Here is a 21,386-nt window from a genome sequence, read left to right on the forward strand (position 1 = left end):
AATAAAGATATTAAATAATATTTCGATAATATTTTGGGAGTCGATATTTCGACCCTGTTGTATGGATCGTGGTCACGACGGGACTGCGTAGGTACAAGATGTCAAGTTGGATGTCACGGGCAGAATCTGACTACCCGCTTTCGTGTTCGGGTAAATATTATCGTGGTATGTACTCGTTGAACTATATTTAAGAAATATATTTACGAATATCATACACATAAATACTTATAATATTCAGATAAACGGCCAGACACTGAAAAACCATTATGTACATCACACAAACATTTTCCAGTTGTGGGAATCGAACCCACGACTTTGGATTTGACCGGTCGGTGGCGGAGATATCAGGGAGGGTTGTTAATCTTGCATGCACTATTGTAAGTTAAAACATGAAGTGAAGTCAGCGACCAAGAGTGTTGTAAACCTATTATTTTAACGCGCAAACCAGCAATTAAAATTAACCGTATAATACCGTCACTCTTTTTTCCACCCCGAGAGATAATTTAACAACCAAAGCCAGTATAAGTTAAATCTATTTAGAGCGGGTGTTGCAGTTATTGTGATCTAGTTCAGGCGTGTTTTAATTAATTCAATTTCGTCGATCTCAAAGGCTTTCTAACAACAAACCGTGTTATGTTTGTACCAAGTCGCCAGGGCTGTCTCAATGTTAATTAAAATAAATCAATTAAAAATAATTTCAAAATTTCTTTATTTATGTAGGCCTATCACAGGCACTTATGAAGCATTCATACATATATGTTTAGAAAAATTAACATTGTAAGGGGATGGTGATAACATCGTTCGCCAACTTAAACCTTAAGCTACAAGGGTTCCAAACGCGCCCTGGTCTAAGAAGGTTTTTTTTGTTATCACCATCTCAAAGTAAATGAATTATGAATTAAGACCAGTTCACACCCAAGCTTTTTAAAACCCAGCCTTTTTATCGTGTAACTGTTATAAATATATCGCTAGGGTTTTACACGAGGTTCCCTTTACTAAAATTTATTGCAATAATGTATACGTTAGCTCAAAACGCTGCGTACTCAATCATTATTTTTTGAGAAACAAAATCTACCTTATTTTACTCATATACAATTAAAATTAGAATTAAAATTCTATAATATTCATTATTTTATTTAATGAGTGTGTTCTGCCTGTGATGACGTGTTGAGTGGAAACGGGGACACTGACAGAAGGCCTTGTCAACAAGTTTAAAGTCGCGCAGCGGGCTATGGTAGGACTTTCTAGGGACAAAATTCGTGATGAAAAATTCCGTAGCAGAACTAATGACTACTTTATGATCTCTATATTACAATGGTATGATAACCCGTACCTCGTGTTACCGGAGTACTGAGAAATCGACACGCAACAATGTGAACCTTAAAATCTCACAAGCTATTTTCTCTTGTGTAGGTAGGTAATTTCAACTATGTAAATGCTGAATTTCATGGTTAATGAGATACAGCCTAGTGACATACGAATAGATAGACACATGTGGACAGTGGAGTCGTGGTAATAGGGTACCGTTTTACAATTTTGATACGGATCCATAATAATGATCTTTGAGATGTTGTTAATTTATAGCGCCAAGGTCTTTTCTAATTCGTATTTATTTCGAAAGATGTTCTTAAATTAATTAGCTGGCCAGGTATCTAGTTCTGTAATTATATTTTTGCTTAAGAAATTTTGTAATTACTTTCAAAGACTTTCAATAATTAATCTGTTGAAACAAGACGGCCTTATAATTATAACTTTGCAACTAGTTTAGGGGTGACAACTTTTAGTAAATTATATGATAAAAGAAAAAAAACTAAACTGACTTTGACTTGGTGCATTAGGCAAAGTTCCGGTTTGAAGCGCCTCGGTATTTTTTATACACGAAATATTTATTTTCAATTTTTTTTATTTAGCTTTACGCCAATAAAAAAGAAACTTTTCCTCCACAACCTACCGATTCGCATCACCCGCCCTTTGATGTAATGTGATGTCAAATACCCTTCCTCAAAGCTATCAAATGTAAAAAATACTTCAAATATCGTTAGTTTAAAATATACATCGAATACACGCGCGAACATAAAATAATTTCTTCCCCTTTTTATTATTAGTTTACACAGATAAACCACTAAAATACAGAAAAAACTATGGTAGTATCTCTTCTGTTCAAATTTAAAACTTTAAGTTGGCATCGATTTTATATGAAATTCTTTACGAGAAGCTGATGTCCAACAAGAAAATGCCTGTTGACAATAAACAGCTTGAAACTCAACTCTGAAACAGACATTAAATCGAACGTAAACATTACCAAATTCTACGCTCTGAATGTCCCAAATAGTCACAGTATCCATTTACAGCATACAGCGGAAAACTTAAGAGAGGTTTAAAACAGAAGAGGACGTAATTATAGGTCATTATTGACGCCGAAACTTGACAAAGAGTTGCCATTCGGCCCTTCGCGTGCGAAGCGAACTTAACACTTCGCAAGAATGTGCGGTCGCGACCCTTCGCCCTAATGCCGGCTCTTAGTTCTTACCTACGAGTACAAGTTCAGGGATCTAATTGTATTAGACTGTTGCCAACTTGTTAGTTGTTCGCGAACTGTTTACCATAGTTCAGCTAGGGTACAGTGGCACAATGGGTGATGCGGAAGAGGTTTTTGTGGGATCCTAACGACAGTGCACGGTTTAAAGAGTATATACCCCTTCAGTTGTCTCTTGACAACTGAAGGGGTATATACTCGTGGTCATGGTTGACAATTATTTTAGTAGTTTTAGTTTTTTTTTGTTACATATTTCGTACTGCGAAGTACTATGTCGTGACCCTTCGTCTTAATGCCAGTTTTTAGTTCTTACCTACGTCATCATCATCACATCAAACCATTACCGGCCCACTACAGAGCACGGGTCTTCTCCCACAATGAGAAAAGGTTAAGGCCGTAGTCCACCATGCTGGCCCAGTTCGGATTGGTGGACTCCACACACCTTTGAGAACATTATGTAGAACTCTCAGGCATGCAGGTTTCCTCACGATGTTTTCCTTCACCGTTGAATCAAGTGATATATTAATTACGTTAAACGCACATAACTTAGAAAAATTAGAGGTGCGAACTTGGATTCGAACGCGGCACCCCGAAAGTGTAGTCGAGCTCTTACCCAATGCGCTACCAAGACTTCATGTTCTCTCGTAGTTTGGTGTTCTCACCTACGAATCCAAGTTATAGGTTCTAACTTAAATCTAACGTAAACACCGCCGAGTCCTTTCATCGCACTTACCAAAAGTCTTCGATCAGTTATTACAAGTCTTATATACAAAGTGTCCAGAATAAGCCGATTTACAAAATACAAAACATATATAAAATAACTATAGCGTTAGTTTATTATATACTACGCATGTTAAATATTTGACAGCCGATTGGTTCAGTGGGTTTCAGGGTTCAGTGGGTCCAAAGCCATGAATGTGTTCGATTGCCGCCACTGGGAAATTGTGTGATGACCATGAATATTTTTCAGCGTCTGGATGTGTACTTGTATATTATTAACAAAAAATATTCATCAGTCACCTTGTTACATCTTGCTTGTACCTATAACACAAGGTTCGTTTACTTTGGGGCTATATAAGATGTGAAAAAAAAAATTTGGTAGGATAAACCATTTTTTTAAACATATATATTTTAAACATTTTGACCGTGGGAAACTTTATAATCGATTCTTAAAAAATTAAGTCGATTTTTAATAAATTTTTGTCTGTCTGTCGGTCTGTCTGTCCGGGCATCACGTGAAAACTACTGAACGGATTGAAATAAAATTTGGTATAGTTGTAGCTGATATTCCGGGTAAACATATAAGATACTTTTTATCCTGATAAACAGTAAGTTTCCACCGGGAAATGGGATGAAATATTTTATCAATATTACTTCATACCTCCGTTAAATTTGAATCGATTATAATACTTCTTTTTTTATTGTAAAGTGTATACTATTGAGCATGTATTGTCTAATTTTAATGAAGATCTGATAAATATTGTCGGAGATAAAGGAAATAACTCTTCACAGATAACAGCACGTCGCAAGGCATACGGAACAACGATCGAATACATGCCTACCATCTTAGAATAGGTCATAGGCCTCTTTTTATCCCGGAAAAGCAACTTTCCCCCTTTCTTTTTATCCCGTTAAACGTGATTAACGTTATTTTTTTAGATATGCATAGTTGAAATATTATCAAGCTTTTGAGTTTGTTTGGTTAAACGCGCTAATCTCAGAAAATGCTTTTTCGATTTCGATTTTTTTGAATCTTTCGCGGACGAAGTCGTGCGGGTCCGCTAGTTTAAAATAAATCTTAAACTAAATGAGGAAACATTGAAGAAAATACCTTGCTTGTCGTCCTATAAAAAGACAAGCATTTGATAATAGATTATTGTGTTGATCAACGGTTGGACTTACATCAATTTTCATAGGAAATTGCCTGAATAGTTTCACGACAAGCTTACTATACAAGCTGAGTTTAATAAATACAATAATTTAACTGACGTCCGTTTAAACTCTAAAATAAATAATGGATCATTATCGACGCGAACTTAGACCGCTGATGTGGACATTTTCGACGTTTGTTTGTAAAACGAGTTTAGTATTAGTGAGAATTTGCGGCCGGGACCCTTGGTCCTAATGTTTGGTATTTACCTAGTGCAATTAGTGTCTAATTGCATTACAGAACACCCCTCTTAACTTGTTTCTCACATTCCCAGTATTGACGTACACCCTGGTGCAGTAGTGAGCGCTGTAGTTCATCGAAGGTCCCGGGATCGATCCCCGGTTAGGGACAATTGGGAGTTTGTAATAGTTGTAAGGGCATTCTATAACCGATACTTAACTCAAAACTGTATTTTCAATCGTGTCTGTCTGTCTGTCATTATCATGGCTGCGCATCACGCTGATTCTACTGAATGATCTCAAATAAAATTTGCTATGCACAATTTGAGTTCATACTACGGGGTAGGACATAGGACATTTTTTATCCTGGAATTCAGGCCACTCAGTTCATTTGGGAGAAAGGATGGAAGTTTTTGACAATTTTACAAAATAACTCCGTCAAATGTTAACCGATTTAAATAAATATTTTTTTAATTGATAGTGCGCACATCAGCAAACCACTCACTTAAGGCTAAACAATACCAAATACATTTATGAAAACGTTACGTCAGTAGGACTAAATAGAAAATGGTTAACCTTTAGCATACAAATCAAATAACAATGTGATTTTAATTCTTCGTTTAACGATTACTATTCTTTGTTAGTGATAGCAGCTAAGACTGATGGATACCAAATTATCGTTCAAATTTCCAAAGACGACCCCTTTACTGACTTGGGTCACGCTGCTTACCCGAATTATTAGGGTTATGGTGCTGCTGTTATGACACACATTATTTGCAGAGATTTGTTATAGGAAATTGAAAGTATTTTAAATAAGGCAAAACGGGAATAGGTCGCCGGGACGGTTTTTTACGATTTGCAATGTTTGTGTGATTGAAGGTTTCAAATTGTGGGTGATTAAATTTCCAAAAGCAATAACAGATATACCGCACACACTTCAGTCGTTTATTCAAATATGTTGAAATACGGTCTATACTTAATATAATAGGCTTGTATATTTGACACTACCAGTACCTACTATTGAAAAAGTTTTACGTTTAGTGTCCGATTTATTGAGTTAGGCATAGAATATTATATTGAAGTACGCTGAGTCCCGTAATATAGCGAGCGAAGCTGCAGGGCACATCTGGTCGCAAATAAAATAGATAAAAAAACCTTTAATCCCCATTTCAGACCATGCGCATCCGAGCAAAAATTACATAAAATACGAGTTTTAAAAAGCGAACACAAGTACTTGTCTGTATTTAATACGCAAAGTAACTTGGCTCGTTACAGGGGACCCAGTTCCCATATAGGTCAACGTTTTCGAGTCTCCAGCATACGCTCAAAGTATTAATTATTGCGGGGAATGTTCAAAGCGAAAAAATTTCATATTTAATTAATATAACATGTTTATATGTTCATGCACAGTTATTATATTTTCTGAATTCATAATATTATTTTGTTGCACAAATTAAATTTCACCTATTGCGTACGCGAATATGAAATTGAAAGTCATTTTTTAGGTTTGAATTAACAAAGTGAAGTTTTTTTTTTTATTTCTATTAATAGGTTTACTTTTTATGTTCGCTGTTTTTTTGTTGCTGAGCTTTTAAAATGTTCATTTTACTGTTAAAATAAATATCCCCTATATTTATACGAATGGGAAGTTTTATTTCAGATTGAAAAATACATTCATAACAATGCATGTTCCAATGTTCTAGAAGTAGGACGTATGTTAGATATTTCGTAATGAAAAATCACATAACAATAGCTCAAATACACACCTGAATCATAATAAACATGTAGGAAACCTCCTATCATATCATCGATTAATATTACTGTTGGGTAATAATATATTAATAATCATTATCATTATTGTGAGCCCATCAACAGCCTACTACAGGGTATAAAGGTCCCAGAATAAAAAGGGTTAAGGCCATAGCCAACCACGCTGGCCAAGCGCGGATTGGTAGACTTCAAGCGCATTTAAGAATTTTAAGAACATTACTACAGAGAAATCTCTGGTATGCAGGTTTCCTCACGATTTTGCCGTTACCGTTTAAGAAAGTGCTATTGAATTGCTTCAAGAAACACACATAACTCCGAAAGACTGAACTCGTAACCACTGGGCTATTTAACACGCTTTTATTAGCTTCACCTGTATGTATGTTTGTATGTGTGTTTGTAACCGACTCCTTTGAGTTAAATTTTGTACTACTTTGAACGATCAGATTTGATTCAAACTTTGTAGACATATCGAGGACCGATGACAATACACTAAACTTTTAGCACCCTACGCTTTACTTTTTAGTATTTTTTTAAACTATTATTTATTAGCGCTGAATTACCGTAAATACTTAATAACAATTCACACTATCACTTAATAAATAAAAATAAAATATGAGATTAAAATAGGCAGTTATTTTAATGACTAAATGAACGATTGCAGAATCCAAACAAATGGTTTTTAATTTTTTTTTGTTCGGGCTAATCTTTCCAGCATCTGAACTGATCAATACGTCTGTATTATCTCTGTGTGTGTGTATGTGTGTGTGTGACTAAGACACATTGTAATTTGAATTGTGTGGTGTACCAATAAAGTGCATAAATAAATTATTAAGAAGAGTAAAATATACATGCAAGACACTATTATTTCTATTAAGCTTAAATTAATACTAGAAACTAATTCTAAGCGCAGATTTAAATGTGCAAACCGATGTCATACTCCGTACTTGAAGAACGAATTAAAACATTCCGCGTGTACAACCAAAACAGTGGTAGTTATTATAATTAAATCATTAAAATATTTTCCAAACATTTAAAATCCACAAGTGTAATTAAAACCCGACCCCGTTATAATATGCAAGATTTTCCTCACACAGCACACGGCAAACATTAAAGCGAGGGGGGCAAGAGAGTGCATACAGTCGCCAAAGCCCACGACGAGTAGGGTCGCCACACCAAAAGCTTGTTACATTGTACAAAAATCCATAAGTTCGAAATACATTACTTTATTATTTCAATTATAAGTTTATTTACCTACTAGATAATTGCTAAACACTAAAGACACTTGAAACTTTTTTTTGATTAGGTGCTGGAGTTTACTCACAATACGGCTGGACCTATTGTGAAATATATAGGTACATTCTACGAAACTAACACGATTTTACTTAAGGCTTGTGGTCTCGTCATTCAGTATGCTTACTGGGCTTGCCTCTTCACAAGTACTGAATGGGGCGCATTGTTAAACTAACTATAAATTAAATTATAATAATATTGTCTATGTGAGATAAAATATTACTCTTTATAAACAAAAAGCTGATTTTAACAATCGACTTACCAGAAACGGAAATAAACACCTTTACAACACGATCCCTAAGGTAATTCTTGACCTACCAATACATATATTTAAATAATGGGTAAAAACACATCTAACACAACGAGGTTACTATAAATTTGATGAATTCCTTAATGACAAGGCAGATTGGAAACAGCCAGCTTCGCTCTCATCTTCCGCAAGATAGAAAAATTATTGTAAATGTTGATGTTGGAAAAGAGCAACTACTGAGTTTCTTGCCGGCTCTTCTCGGTAGAATCTGCTTTCCGAACCGGTGGTAGAGTCACTTAAAACATTCATACTTGACGTTTCAAAAGTGCTTATAAAGTAGCCCTACTTGAAATGAATTTTGAATTTCGCTGAAATAAAAAAACTAAACTATTTTTCTGTTTTGTTGAATAATATTCATGCTACTTTGATAAATATTAAATAATTTGGATGCTATATGATAATTCCTTCTCCGATTTATTTATTAGAATAATTTATAGAAATAACATTCTACATACAAATATTCAGAATAATAAAAATTACTTATATGCATTTCTTGTCAATAACTAATCTATCTATCTTTTGGGCAAAGTAATTAAGCATACGTAAAATAATGTTTATAATATCCCCTTCAATGGGTAGTTGTAATAAAGACGATTTTGCGTTCCTGTTAAAATACAAGAAACAACATTTAAAGCTTTTACTTCAAACTTTTACATAAAATAATTTCTTGTTAAAACAAACTCTTATAATAAAATTTAAATGTCACTTATGAATGTATATTTCTAAATGTCACTATGAATATGAATATAACTGGTGACTTTAAAAAAGGTACGATATACGAACTCGAGAAAAGAGGTTTTCTTTACATACGTATTGTAATACTTAGTGTAATACCGTGAAGTACTGTAGAATGGAGGAAGTTTTCAGTTCGTAGATCGTATATATCGTATCGTAAAAAAAAATTTGCCAAATTTAGTATTTATTGATATTTTTAAAGCTTATTTTAAAAGAAGGCTTAATGTTTACTGTTAACTGAATCAGCTCCGAAATTAAACTTGTTGCTAAAAGCCTTCCTTACCAATGTCCTAGATATTTTTTTTTTTAATTGTATGCAATGGTGTACTTATGTCTATGTGCAATGAAGTATAACAAAAAAGTAACCATGGTTTTATTCCTTTAATCCCTCACCTTTCCTTCATTCCTGACGAACTGAAGTTTCGTTCAAATTTCTGGCATTGGGTCAAAATTCCGGACACGATAGGAATTCTAGTAACCCTAGCCAACGAGTTAATGATGCATGCCATTACCCCCCTTATCTCAAGGCAGTAAAGACTCTAATAGCCGGCGGGGCGGGTGTAATTAACTGTTGAGTGTTTTTACCCAACATAATTTCCAGAGTGACTTCATATTTTCGAACGACCCTACTATACAGGGTGAGATTTTGGAAACGTCCAGAACTCAGTATCAGTATGTAGCACTTACTCATTGAGATCGGCAAAAGTTTAATGCAGATTAACGAAAAAAGGTTAGGCAACTTTATCCCATTTTATTAATGGACGGGTGTACATCTTTGGTGTTTTCCGTTGCTTCTTGCCTCGGAGAGCGTATTAAGCTTTTGTTTATGAAACACCCGATATTAATCTTTAACCAAACCCCCTAGCCCGCATTGGAGCACCGCGATCCTCGTGATTAGCTCTTTAACCGTCTTTGCTGTGAGAGAGAAAACCAGTGCCCTGCAGGCGTCACTCATATTGCCAGCCGATTGGCGCAGCGGACAGCGACCCTGCTTTCTGAGTCCAAGGCCGTGGGTTCGATTCTCACAACTGGAAAATGTTTAGTGATAAACATGAGTGTTCTTCGGTGTCTGGGTGTTTATCTGTATTTTATAAGTATTTATTTATATTATTCGTAAAGAAAGATATTCATCATTCATCTTAGTACCCATAACAAAAGCAACGCTTACTTTGGGGCTAGATGGCGATGTGTGTATTGTCGTAGTATATTTATTTATATGATGCTAAAGAATTTGCCTGGACACAAATCGAAAACTAAATTGACATGAATGTTGTCCGCTTAGAGATTGTATTAAAATCGTACATGCTAATTTTATTTTATAAATGTTGCTCTAGGAGCTCTTGCTGAAGAAGTTTCGATAAAGTTAAGTTTTAAAACAACCAACCATAAGTTCTGTTTTACTTTGCAGCAACAGTATCTCTATACTAGATAAAGCCTCTCAGATTCTGAGCGTGTAAATCACATACTAAAGGTATTATTTCTTAAACATCTAACATTGGGTTTAACACAATTATTTCTATTGAACCCCCTGCATAAAAGTTAACTACGATTAGTATGAAATCAAACGAGCGCCATCTAGTGGCAATACTGTTTCCCATTATTGTACCGAGAGCGCTAAAAAGCACACCCTGTACAGCTTAGGCTGCCGTCACACTAACAACGATAACATTTTGACATTAGACGACCTCGTTGTCTGTATTATTATGAGACTGTAACAGCGGTGTGATGTGTGCGATATGTTTTATGTTAACTTCTTTACTAAGCACCTTGTACTACATTAAACCCCCAGTCTTTGCTATGATATCTGTATTTAATTACTCCCTGTGCCCATGGCTGCGGTCGCGTATACCATAGTATGTAGCTGTACCGTTAATATTTTGTTTTATTTTAAATTTCTTGCATAAAAAAAAATCCAGGATGCAATCTAACCATGTACTGTATCACGTTAAGATTGGTTCGGTGGTTGAGCCAATCATAGGTAACATATACTACATAAAAATATATAATGTATGAGTCCCGTAGAACCTTTTACTTTCTCGGGTTAAAAACCATCCTACGTAATTGTATCTTTATGACTTGAGGGTTATCAGAGTAGTCGTTGTGACAGCTACTCTGATAACCCTTTAAACCCAAAGAATTTAATTCAATTTAGCACACTAACATCTGGAATTAAATTACTGGTTTACATGTAAAAAGGACATTGCTTAGCAGTGGCGTTCACTGGGTTTCTTACCAGGGTATGTATACAGCAGGAAAATTGCATGAAACGGCAAAAATCCTCCTCTTATTCCAGTTATATATAAATTTTTCGGTAGGCATTGTTTTTGTGCATGTATGAAGTGCACGCCACTGTTGCTAAGTTACAATAATCACTTTTAGTTTACAAAAGTCTAGGGTTAAAGAAATTAAAGTATTTTGTTACATTTTAAACTGTATCGATTAACATATTAATTGCATATATTGCTAGAAAACATAGAAGAGGTATATCGTATATATATAATTCTATTTTTTGCATTTATTTATTTAACTATACTAAGGTAAGCCTAAAACTTTTGGCGAATTCTGTCTACCCTATGCAAGTCACTACAACCCCATCTGTTTGCAATTCCAAAGAAGGGTTAAAACTCCAAGGCCTTTGTCTTCTACACCATCTCCCCCCCATTCACAGGGTTAACCGTTCCACGGTATCTCATTAGCGCCGAAATAACACTTGCAATATAAAAGAGTGACGCAGCATTCCGGGCTCCCTTTGCCCTATTCATCCGGGATGTTTCCCCGAAAAAAAAGTGCGTAATTCAAAAACACCGTGATGCAGTGAAACTCTGTTAATTAATGTCTGCTAAATGAAGCCTTTTATATGTAGCCTTTATGACGTGTCTAGTTTTTTACAAATTGCTTTTAAGATGATTTTAATTAGCGTTCATTGAGTTATTAAGAGAACCTGCATCATCTCTGTTATGGATAGCATCTTTGACAGCTGATTGGCGCAGTGGGCAGCGACCCTGCTTTCTGAGTACAAGGCCGTGGGTTCGATTCTCACAACTGGAAAATGCTTGTGTGATGAACATGAATATTTTTCAGTGTCTGGGTGTTTATCTGTATATTATAAGTATTTGTTTCTATTATATTCAGAAAAATACTAGCGTACCCAGCCCGCTTCGCCGGGCTAGATTTTGCTTTATTTTATTTAAACAATAAACTATCATCATTAAATTTTTAATTTAAGTCTCATAATATATTAAATCATTTATTTCTCTCCGTATTCATTCTCTTCTATTCTCTTCTCGGGCGGGTGAAGATCATTGGGGTGGGTGATGGAAGCTGTAAGGATTTCATCATCATCATAAAAAACCCATTATCGGTCCACTTAAAGGCACTGGCCTCCTCTTAAAATGAGGGCTGATGACGTGGTCCACCACGCGGGCCAAGAGATGAATGTAGATATCGCCATCATCTCACTACCATGTACATATTTTTTAAGTAATGTAGACGTGTCGAAAGTGTCATCTATGCTCCTATATATGCTAGCAAATCTGCTTTTGTATGTACATTCAGTTAAAGATAAGAAATAGCAGACTTGGTGTGCTGTTTCATAAATAATTATAATTTAAATTATAGCAAATTATTTTTTGTTCCAGATCTATGCGTTTTACTAAAGTTACGTGGGACGACATTGCGGCCGACGGATATGTAAGGTAGGTACTTTGATGAACTAAATTAAAATTTCTTTCGATAGATATATATATATATATATTTAAACACACATATATTTTATATAGTAATATATAATTTTATAGTAAGTAAGTATACTTGAGTATACTTACTTACTATAAAATTCACAGATAAAGAAAAAATAACAGAAAAGAAAAAGAATTCACAGTAGTTTTCATATAAAAAATTTGGATATAAACAATCGACCGATAAAGGGTCAATAAACGATATATATATGCTATGATTCCTAAGGTAATTTTGGACTTACCAATGCATAAGTTTAAAGAATATGTTAAAACACATTTATTACAGCGAGGTTACTATACAATTGATGAATTTCTTAGTGACAAGGTTGCTTGGAAGCATCCGGCTCCGCTTTCATCCCTCACAAGATAGAAAAATGTAAAAATGTAAAATGGAAATTGTTGATGTTGGAAAAGAGCAACTGTTTTGTTTCTTGCCGGCTTCTTCTCGGTAGAATCTGCCTTCCAAACCGGTGGTAGAATCACTACACACAGACAGACTTGACGTTTTAGAAGTGCTTATATTAGACCTAATTAAAATAAATGAGTTTTAATTTTGTTTTTTTTTTAATTTTGACCTACTAGAAACTGTCATATAACCAGCGAAGATTGCATATGCAAATCAACTGCGAAGCGTTCATAAATCAGTTTTGTGGTGGCGGCCATCTTGTACTGATTTTCATCAAACATAGCTAAGAGCAGCTCCGACAAGTTCACCGTTCGAACAAAAAAACACAATCGAAATCGGTTCATCCTTTCGGGAAATACGTGGCCACAAACAGCCACACACACACACATATACAAGTCGAATTTGTCAAATAACACCCCGTCGGTTTTTGCGTTGCAGTTTAAAAATTCTTGAAGCTACAAACAAAATTGAAAATAACACCACATTGGATCCATATCAAAGATAATGTCTACTCGTATTAAAAGCTTAACTTTTATTTCAGACCTTTCTATTAAAAGGGCACTACCCATTGAAACGATAACGAAAACTAGGCGCAAAACTGCCAAGGGTCAAAAGGGTAAGGGTATTTCAATTGAAATCCCTTAAATTCTTAGGGCATCGTTTTAATATTTTTCAATGTTTGCTAAGATCTATAATCTATACTAATATTATAAATACACTAACGTGTCCGGTTGTGTTTTATACGTTTGTTTATTTGTAACCTTTGTTCGGCTCACCTGCTTTATCGATCGTGATGGAATTTGGCATGAAGTTGTTTGCAATCTGGAGAAGGACTCATCATCATCAACAACCTATAACAGTCCACTGCTGGACACAAGTCCTCTCCCACTGGGAGGACTTGCCTATAATAATCACCACGCTGGGTAGACGGATTGGTGATCGCAGGAGATGGTAGTAGTAGCCCAGAGGACTGCTGCCCGTTCTCCGTTATATTCCCTTAGTCACCTCGTACGGGACCCGCGGGAGTAGGAGGGTCGTTACAACTGTATTCTGATCTGCCGTCACCACACGGCAAAGATAAATAAGTGACATAACAGATACATTTTATACCGTAATTAAGTGTGAATGAAAAAGTGCAAAAGGCATTTTAGGGCGCGTTTTAGGTCTTGAGGATAGAAATTAAGCTTCATTTGCTATACTCCGCAAAAAGCAGGAACATCTGTATGGTCTAATTTATAAATTCTTCAGTAATTATACTCAACACTAAACCGATCTCCGGCAATGTCAACTCTCTACGCTCGTTTTGCTCCGACACCGGTGCATCCTTAGAGGATGTTAACTTTACAACGAATAACTGTTAGGTAAGGATCCCTTGAAGAGAAATGTGAAGGCTTCAAATATATCTTGGACCGTCTCGGCCCTATGGACCCCAAGGTGTTAAAGGATTCGAAGAAGAAGAGGGATCTCTTATTCCTTGTTTGTCTATGGAAAACCACATACCCATATATCCTGGCTCTCTTATCCTAAGCCAAGACGTGCGTGTTAAACTTCAAATGCTCCGATTTGTTCCAGCCACGGACCAAGTCAATGCGCCTATGTACCTATTGCGCATACATAATGGTTAAAGTTTATGTTATTTTATGGCTCTACGGAATGGTAAAGGAGTTAAAATAAAACATCCATAAATGTGAACAGTGGCGTGCATAGAGGGTATGCACAGGGTATGCATATGATATAGGGTATGCAAACTTAAGGATAGACATTGTAAGATTTATTAAAAGCCTACCCTTAAGTATTTATAACACGTACTGGAGATTTTCTTCATTTGATATCATCTGCATACTCTGTGCATACCCTCTATGCACGCCAGTGTAAGCGATAGCTTGTTTATATATTTGTAGTGTTCTTGAATACATTATATATTATAATATCTATTTGTTTAATCATATTAGATACGCATCAATACACAAACATACATTGTACACGCAATACACTGTCTTGAGCACGAGGCGAGAGTGGACTCGTCTGATCAAAGTGCGAGTGTCGAGCCTGTGCTACACTATCCACTACAACACAGCTGACAATACAAGGTTTTCTACCTATCTATACCGCTGCACCGAATCATGATGAAATATTATATCTATATATATAAAATTCAGAGTCCTGACTGACTGTTAATCAACACACAGCCTTAACCGCTGGGGTGAAAAACTAGGAATTCCCTAGGAAAACTAGGATTTTTCGTAAGTCCATTTCTAAGGGGGTTAAACAGGGGTTTAAGTTATGTATGAAACTCTGCCATTTTTCAAGCTATAACCTTAAAACTTGATATCTTTTTGACTTGACTTTAGACTTTTGCAAATAAGTACAGAAACAAATGTATCACAGATTTAAAAAAAATATTCCCAAAGGGGTTAAATCAGAAATGAAATACGACGAAAAAATCAACGCTGAGCCTAAATCGCTGGTTATAGGGAGATGGATTTTAGCATAGCTATGAAAGCATTTAAGCTTAACAAACGCGAACGAAGTCGCGCTTAGTAAAATTTTTTAAGAGACTTCTCCAAATACCTACTGCGAATAAATATCTACATACAATATAATATTAAAGATACAATATGATCGCCCGATCCATCTTAATGATCATACGACTCATGCATTACCATTTCTCATTACAACCCGCCCACGTGTCGATATCGCAACAGGAAAGAGCACTCAATGTAAACAAAAACAAAAGTTCTCACATGTTATTCAGCGCGCGATCAACTCGTGCGCAGCATACGTGAGCGCGCATGTTACAGCGACGCATCATCTTTAGGCAGGCTTGTTTAATGACAATATCGATCTTACTACCATCACTTACAGCAGTATTATTATCATTATTATGTCTTATAGTTATTGACGTACCAAGCAAATGGCCCAACTTTATTGTAATTGGTAAACCATTGCCTATAAACAGAGCAACAGACGCAGGGTATGCAAGTAACACGTCTCAGAAAGTGTTGCCATCAACATTATTTTTTTTTTACTGTAGGAGGAAATCCTCACCGATGTTAATAGGTCAGTTAATACCTCTCAACATGCCCGACTTCGCTGAGAATACAACACTCCGCGACCTACGGACTAAATTCTCCTACATACCCCGAGCGTCCTTCCCGGAACCGCAATACGCATGACTTCAGAAAGGGGGCTGTCTGCTCAGGCTTCGTCTGCCTTTTGCCGATCCCATTCGTCCTTTACTCGTTTTTGCATAATGTTCTGAAGCATTGTTTCCATTAACCTGAGCCGTAGAAAGTAAGCCTCACGTTCCTGTCATTAAACCGGCCCTTTCTGCTGTTACGCAAAAAATTGCAATGATGCTGCTTAACAGCAGAAATAAGCATGGCGGTAGTAGTACCCCGGGCCAGCTCATTCACAAAAAGCTGTACTAATTACTATAGGGGTTAAAGTTTATACATATTAATTTAATATTGTTCAAATTTTCTTTCAAATTATATTCCTTATTTTCAGAGAAGACTAGTTATTTTGGCGACTTCCTTGATGCCAGTGGCCTACATAGAGGATATGCAAAGGGTATGCAGATGATATAAAATCTCTAGAATGACTTATAAAAAACTTAAGGAAATGCATTGTAAGAGTTATAAAAAGCCTATCCTTAAGTATTTGTAACTCGTACTGGAGATTTTCTCAGATACGATGATATAAAAATGAAGAAAATCTCCAGTGCAGATAGGGTATGCGAATGCATACCCTTTGCATACCCTCTATGCACGCCATGCTTGACGCAGTATATAACGATTTCATGGATACAGCTTGATAAATTTATTATGTCTAATAATTTTCAGAAAAATAAAAATATGTACAAAAAATAGCCTACTACAACAATTATATTTAAACAAAAACAGAAGCCTATATACTTACAATTAATTTGGAGTCCGTTCTGATTAGCTTTTCATAATATTATTTTAAGAAAAGTGTTCATGTACCTTTATTTTGTTGAGAAATTCGAAATGAAATCCTGGCCTTTCAAATACATAGAAAAGGCTTTCAATAAAATAAATTCAAACAATAAGCATGCCCAAGATATCCATGAAAGGCTAGCCCTTGGGCCGATGATAGTGATCTAGATAATTCTTATTTATTCCTACATTCGCTTCCAAGCATCTGCAGACGTGCCAACAAAACCTCAGTACCTACCGACCTCGAGTTCGTTAGAGAATTGGTGTTGTTATCATCATTAACATTCGATAAGAATTTTTGTGAGAAATTAATATTCTGAAGAGGATAATTTGTAGCCGAGTCCCGTCTGTAATCGCCCTGTTCATCGCCCACGCCTCAGTAAGTCCTAAAACGAGGTTAGGTTTTTTTTAACCATATATGATGATTTCTGTTAATAATCAACTAGGTACCTGCTTAAGTCGGTGGCTTAGTCAGGCTGGTATTTATATTAACTTAAAAATTGTCACTGCTGTCTTAGCCTTCGTAATGTTAAACGAAGTCGTTATCAATTATGCATCCTGTTAATAAACAAATATTTAATTTAAATAAATAAATAATTATACTACAACACACACACACACCGCCATGGGCAATAAGATGACTGATGCATATTTTTATGAAGAATATACATAAATACTTATAATATACAGAAAGCAGGGTCGCTGCCCACTGCGCCAGTCGGCCGTCGAATTTGGTGGCTGAGACGGGCGAAGTCATGCTGACATTCGTTCCATTACAATTAGAAACGAAATCGTAAGCTAGAAGTGGGTGTTTGCTTTAACGATGTTGGATCAGTAAGTCGGCATGTCTGTAGATGCTCTAATCCCCTTGACCGATGATAGTGATCAAGATAATTCCGTTCTTATTTATTCCTACCATTTGCTTATCGTGGGAGCCTGTGCACTTTATTTTTACTTTCAAATATAAAGAGCGGGATGGAATCTGCAACTGCCTTAATGCACTGCCGGATTCAATACACCTGCGTATAAAGTTACGATTATATATGCACGGCTGCGATGGTATAAAACAAGGGCTAAAAGAGGGTAACGTTCTTTCATCTATTCTTTTTTTGAATTTATTTTAATGAATAATTAGTAGTTTATACATGTATATACATTGCCCATTTTAAGTATTATAAAAACATGTATTTTAAGTATGGATTTCTATTTGAGATTTTTTAAAGTGGGGATAATCTAATCACCAATAATATCATCATAACCGAGCTACTACAGGTCACGGGTCTCCTGCCAAAATGAGAAGGGGTTAAGGCTGTAGTCCACCAGGTTGGCCCAATGTAGATTGGTGCAAATCTAATCATAAATGTACGTGTTATTAATGGTTTTAAAAATATTATGCACTAAGTAAACTCATCCCTCTTGAATAAAAATAAATACTAAGTATAATTTTAATATATATATTTTTTTTAATTTAGTTTAGTTTTTAATTATTCTATTTATGTGGTGCGTAGTGATGGGTCATAGATACCAAATAAATAAAATAAAATAAATACTTTTATCTGTCAAGTCTACATTTACAGTCAAAATATATTTAATTGAATATTAAAATGTAAAAAAAGTATTTTCAATTATTTATTGTATATATACAAGAAAGTGGGAGTATTTATTTGCGCGTGTATGCATATGCGTAGATTTATGTGCATCAGTACATGTATAAAGTGTTAAATAATATTTTTATTTAAAATGAATAATTTAAAAAAAACTTCCCGCTACCGCTTATGACTTGTTTGTTTCAAAGTCACATTGGTACAACCTACCATCTCCGCCTCGCTTAGCATAACATAAACTGCTGAGTGCACACTCGCGACCTTTCACGCCCGGGCGCCGACACGGCAGCGCCGGCGCATTCCATTTGAATATCACGCGCGTGTGTACGAGGCTTTATCCCTGTGTTAATATTTCATGAACGGGAACTTATAATTTGAAATTCAATAGAGCGGTCGTTGAATACACCAAGAGCTAAACCGCTAAACTGTCCCTCCAGTGGAACTTATCAAACTAACAAAATTAACTTCGGAGTCAAGTAAATCTGTTGAATTTGTATCATCATCATTATAAACCTATTTCTTACCGGTTCACTACAGGGCACAGGGTTCATCTCAGAATGAGAAGGGTTATGGCCGAAGCCCACCACGCTGGCCAAATGCGGATTTGTAGACTTCACATACCGTCGAGAACATTATGTAGAACTCTCAGGCATGCAGGTCTTCTCACGATGTTATCCTTCATCTTTAAAGTAAGTGATATTAGAATGCATAAATTAAAATTTGACAACCCTACGGGTGTCAAATTTTGATGCGGTGCTCTGTATAAAATGTAACCTTAGTTTACATATAAACTTAGATTTTCGAAAGTTTTGTCAATGATGCTAACTCAGTGCTTGTCTATTTTTATAATATAACATCAAAAACTATACAACTTTATATATGAATTGAAAATCTGTTAGTTTATCTCTGGATCTAGAAGCTTCCCAGCAGCTTGTGCAGTCTATGGTATGTTATAATGTCCAACCCAGTATTACATAATTTTATGTCATCATGTCATCTTCATATAAAATTAGCGACGTGTGGACAACTCGCGCTGTCAGATGAGACGTCGGTGACGATGAGTTTGCAATTATCTGAAACATTGGTAAAATCTGTTTTGTACAGATTAAAATCGAACGCACAAACAGATGCTAGCTCTTAGACTTGGCTTTGTTTCGAGAGGTCGGTTTTGTATCAGATATTGCCTTTAGGAAATAGCATAAGACGTTTTGCAACGTTTGTTTTTACTTTCGTATATTTTTGTATTCCAACGATTTCCATTTTTGTCCGCCACTATGGGGATAACAGAAGCGTATTTATTGACTCTCTCGGCGACTGTTCGAGGAAAACAAACAGGTTAAAAGTCATTTTTATTTACTTTGGAACGTCTATACCTACTGTATTCAGTACTCTTTGTATCTAAAGTTTTCTAAATTATAATTGAGTTTTTGCTTGCTTGCTAAATCGTTTAATTTATTAAAACTCCATAGACTAAGACATATTTTGTACTTTAAATAGGATTATTACAATTTAACCGATTTCCTTGTATACTAGGAAGTAATGGTTAAGAGACACTGTTTCATCCCCTGCAAAAGTTCAAACAATTAGTTCAGTTTACGTGTTTATCAAATTAATTGTCAAAAATTTCGAAAGACATTTTGATTGACAGCGTGTTTTATGATGTTTGAGATAAGCTAACCATATTGAATATAGAATAATTCAAATCCGTGAACCCCGATCCTCAAGGGGTCAATGGCGAACTCATGACCACGGAACAGAGATAACCAATGGTATATCCGAGACAAATCATTGCAACACCATCATAATCATACCAACCTATTACCGGCCCTCTACAGGGTACAGGTCTCCTCCCTCATTGAGAAGGATTTAAGGCCGTAGTCCACCACGTTGGCCCAGTGCGGATTGGCGGACTTCACACATCTTTGAGAAAATTTTGAAGAACTCTTAGGTATGCTGGTTCCCTTCACCGTTCAAGCAAGTGATATTTTAATTGCTTAAAACGCACATAACTTAGAAAAGTTAGGGGTGCGTGATGCGAACTCGCCCCCCGAAAGTGAAGTAGAAGTCTTACCTACTGGGATATCACCGCTGTAACACCATGCACCTACCTAAATAAACATTCATTAAAAGCTCTTGCAATTATTTATCGGCTCCCCGCAATTTACATTAAAATATCTTTTACTTCCGTGATTAATGGAGCCAGAACCCGGCTTGCGTTATCGCATTATTCGATAGGGCTGCGGTCGATAGCATCGAATTCGCGGTTATCGATGAAAATTATCGATAAAGAACGAGTCATTTATTCACTTCAAGTTACGGGCTATCAGGTGAAATATCGGCGTTGAAATGGATGGGACAATCGGGAATCAGTCCATCGGGCTGTTTTTATTGTCTAAGTTTTTATATTAAACTAGCTTTTGGCCGCGGCTTCGCTCACGTTAAGTTCCATTTTTAATTCAGTAAATTTTAACTACAAAGTTTTAAAAAATGTCTTGCTGCTAATAGAAAAATATGAACGTAAATTACTTAAAAAATTAGAAAAGGTCATAAAAAATTTCATCCCCTATTTGATGTGTTGGAATTTTTAAAATATGTCGAACACTTATTTCATTATTTTTAATCAGAAACCTACAATCAAAGTTTCATGGAATTAACTTTAAAAATAAATTGAATAGAATAAGCATCCGATCAAGTTGCTTAGTAAGGGCGTAAAGGAAAAACAAACAAACTCATTTTCGCATTTATAATGGTATTTAAGATTGTTATATATGTATCTACAACATTAGATTACATTTATGTTTATGTATTTATTTAGTTTGTTTTCTATGCCATAAGTCAAGTCAAGTATGATAATCTTAAGTAATATTATAAATGCGAGAAAGTGTTTGTTTCTTTGTTTTTCTATTAAACAAACACATTTTCGCATTTAT

General features: G+C 35.5%; 1 protein-coding gene across 1 annotated transcript in view; it reads left to right on the forward strand.

Moving 5' to 3' along the window:
- The window catches only part of LOC120637078 (leucine-rich repeats and immunoglobulin-like domains protein 1), a 471,378-nt gene that overhangs the window by 180,412 nt on the left and 269,580 nt on the right, over positions 1 to 21,386 (forward strand). The window contains exon 4 of the mRNA XM_039908697.1: positions 12,389 to 12,445. The gene's annotated coding sequence lies outside the window, so the exon portion shown is untranslated. The remainder of the gene's footprint in view (positions 1 to 12,388; positions 12,446 to 21,386) is intronic.

This window comes from Pararge aegeria, chromosome 3, assembly GCF_905163445.1.
Source record: "Pararge aegeria chromosome 3, ilParAegt1.1, whole genome shotgun sequence".
Lineage (NCBI taxonomy): Eukaryota > Metazoa > Arthropoda > Insecta > Lepidoptera > Nymphalidae > Pararge > Pararge aegeria.